The following is a 3,846-nucleotide window of genomic DNA, read 5'->3' as shown; positions in this document are numbered from 1 at the left end:
GGCTGAGGAAGTGAGGTATTGCGCAAATAAACCATCAAATCACACGGCCCCGCCCCCGACGTGACGTCACAGGTCAGGGAGTCGCTTGTGCATGAGAGTAGTGGAAGGGGTGAGGAAGGGCAAGGAGTGTGTGGCACATTTAATGCGTGCTCAAGCGAAGTGTTTTTCATTGTTTTCTGTCTTTGAACCGTAACTTCAGCAGCAGTGTTTCAGCCTCCTGTCCTCTCCGCACGGAGCTTTGCAGCCCGTCTTACCTCTGAACGCACCACAGGTGGGAATGGGCGCTTTGTTTCACCTGAGCCCACACCCAGCCAGTGGCGGACTAGGGCTGTCTGAAGGCTGTCTGAGGGACCGAGGCTAAAACAAATGGGGGGAAAAGGGCTGTATGCAGCGGGGCATCAGTGTGCAGAAAGCTGTGATGCATTTAAGGTCATTTCCAGCCTTAAAAGATTTGAGTGTAACTATTAAATACTACTAATCTAGCATGTAGGCCAATCTATTTTGCACTGGATGGTGTTGCCCTCACTGGAAGGACACACTAGAGGATGCTTTATCATATTTTATTTGTTTGTTTTTTGCACGCTGGGCAGCCGTAGAGGGGACTTTATCATGTTTTATCAAGCATAGCATAATACTATTTATAATTTCTTAAGATGATATTTATATTTTTATTCCACTCTCTTGTACATACTTATCGTTTTTACTCTATCCACCTTATTGGTGCTGCTGTAAATTGGAATTTGCCCTTGCAGGACTAATACAGGAATATTGAATTGAATAGGTGCATTCAAGAGAGTTCAGGATGGGATGTCGGAGCCAGGACTGTGTGAGACTGATAGCTGGTGTGGTTCCTTCAGTACAAACCGCTGCTTCATCAGCAGCTGCTGCAGCGGATTCATCTCATTGTTTATCGTCTGAAAATGTGACCAGTGCAAACTAACTGGACTGTATTTCTATACTGGATGCCATTTATTTGACATTTTTCTCATGAACAGATGACTCAAAGTGCTTTACAGCACATTTCAACATTCACCCATTCACACACACACGTGCAAATACTGCTAGCCAAGGCTGCCATGCAAGGTGCCAACGTGCTCATCAGGAACCACAGAGCACTTTCCATCCATGGTGCCCCAGAATGATTCTATGCTCACATACACTGATGAAGCAGCCTTCAGGAGCAGTTTGGGGTCCAGGGCACGATGCCCAAGAGCACTTCAACATGCACACTGGAGAGGCTGGGGACCCCAGAGCCCTAATGATTAGCAGGTGACCCGCTCCACTTGCTGAGCCACAGCTGCCCCGAGTGAATCCAAATTAGTCATTTCAATAATGAGAAGCAACGCGTGGTTAGCAAACCCACCAGTGGCGGAGGCATAATGGTTAATGCTACAGTTGCCAGCATTTGCATCACATTTGTTTCAAAACCAAGCTGGGCATTTTGTAAAAGCCACCATTTGATAAAGCATAATTCAGTTTGTTAACATTACAACGCTGAAGTCCAGTCAGAGAGCATGGTGAATTTGTTGGCACAGCTAGTACATTTGTAATCTATTTTCGTGTGGCCATAATAAGAAACTGACTGAGAAAATAGGTTTTATAAAGCACAATGTGAATGTGTTGCCAGTACTGTTAATCCCACTGCCAATCAACCAACCAGTATGTAGCTCAAAGCAGCTTTCACCTGCTTTACACTCACCATTTTGTCTCTTTTTAGTCTGTCAGTGTTCACCTTACCCTCACAATGACTGTGGACAAGCTCTCCCAGCTCACTGCCACAAATCAGGATACTGTATCCTACCCGAGGGTCGGTAATGCAACAAACAAAAGAGAAACAAGTTTCCTCTCAAGGCTGTGAAGGGGGTGCAGTCAGACAATGGATGGATGTGAGGCCTGAGAGGAACAAACCACTTTATTAGAAACAACTGAGCCTACCAGGTCTGAAATATGAGTGATGAGAAAGAGTCATCTCCTGTCTCTCTCCTCTCTCCAGCTCCCCCTCGACCTCCCTCTCCCAGATGTTTGGATCTGGACCATTGTCTCCCAGGCAATTCAACCTCCCTCTCTCTCTCTTTATGTTGTATGCAATCATCTCTCTCTCGCTCTCTCTCTCTCTCTCTCTCCTTCTGTGTGCTTATTTGTCTCTCTATCTGTGTGAGTGCTGCGTTTGCCTCTTTTTTTGTGTAGCCTGTCCTCTTTCCAGGTCTCCATGGTGGAGATCCAACCTACTGGCGACACCTGAAGTCGCCCACATCCTCCTGCATCGTATCTGTAATTCTGTCATCATAAGTTGTTCTACTCTGTACACACCTATTGCATGTCCCTCCTCTGTTGCTCTTTGTGAGGTTTCATCCATTTTTCCCCATTAAAGTGGTTTTTGAGGGACTTTTTCTTTATCTGAGCTGAGGGTCTAAGGATAGATCACGAGTAAGAAGCTGTTACTTTGTTTGGCAAAGTTAAGCTATATAAAGCTGACTGGCAATCATATTTGGTTAAATATGACTAATGCGGCGTTTAAGCCACACACTGTGTACGCTGACTGGCGTTTCTACAGCTACAGCTACTGAGATCTGCCACATTAGCCGAGTCAGTAGTCCCAAACTGCAAACACAGCGACTTTTGACTTGCCTGACAATCCTGAATCATCTCATAATGCCTCCAGCTGTCTGTACTTGAGCACTAGAACAACCTAAACCTTAACAACAGCCATACTCCTAGTTTTATTCTGTCCTATCCTGTGAACCCCCTCAAGGGGTCCGAACCCCAAGTATAACCTTTGAACAACAAGTGAAACACATCAAGAGCCCCCCAGATTTTGTCAAATGTTATCTGTTTCTGTTACTCCTCATTTATAATGTTGCCGTATGGAGTTAGTTTCTGACATATTAGATGCAAAATGTAGATGCAAAACACAGTATTTAGATTCACTGTCAACTTATTGTGAAATGAGACATGTTGCTGTTGTTTTTGCTTAACATATAAAACCAGTCATGTGAGCTTCGCCGAAAGAAGAGGTCTTTGCAGTACCGACAGTTCACCACAAGAGGGCAGCATTGCACTCTGCATGCTGGAGCATCTTCCAGTCACAGGAACACGTGAAAAGACTTAGAGGGAGGACACAATAACATGAACACATGACACTAAGATACAGAACAATTTGATGCCGAAGACATGCCACAGACATATGCGCAATAATAAGCCACCACATTTTAAAATAATAATAATAATAATTTCCATCTGCAATTAATTATTTGCGTGTATGCGCGTAAAATGTCGTGGGATGATAAATGATGAATGATTTTCTGTCACTTTGAGCTGCAGCACATGTGCAGCCCTGCACTTCGGCTCCAAGCTGCTGTGCTGGGATGTTGACAGTCCTGTTGTTTTGACTGCGGTGTATCAGGTCACTCCTTGAAGCTTTTCTTCTATGGCATTAATATGCAGAAAACAACATGACTGTGTATAATAAGATTCAGATATGTGAAAATTCTATTAATGTATAAAGCTACACAGTACTGTACAGCCCAGCCTCCTTCATCCACCAGGACAGGAAAACAAGTGTTTCCCTCAAAACAGAGGATAAGACAGATTAAATAATGTGATTAAAGGATTCTCTTTTCTAAATGAATTCATGTCTTCTGTGAATTTTATAATTTAATGCAAGAAAAGTTATGATAGAAAACAGCCGTGATTCTCTGAAAATGATAAGTATTTATATTGCATGTCACACTGTGTTAAATGAATTTGCTATTTATCCATTATCATAGCATTTACAGTTTAATTTTGTGCATATACTGATCAAACAATTTCGATTTGATGTCAGATTTCTTTATTATTCAGATCTGC

This window comes from Chaetodon trifascialis, chromosome 20 (assembly GCF_039877785.1).
Source record: "Chaetodon trifascialis isolate fChaTrf1 chromosome 20, fChaTrf1.hap1, whole genome shotgun sequence".
Classification (NCBI taxonomy): domain Eukaryota; kingdom Metazoa; phylum Chordata; class Actinopteri; order Chaetodontiformes; family Chaetodontidae; genus Chaetodon; species Chaetodon trifascialis.
The sequence above is the reverse complement of the archived record's forward strand: the minus strand, read 5'-3'. Positions refer to the sequence as shown.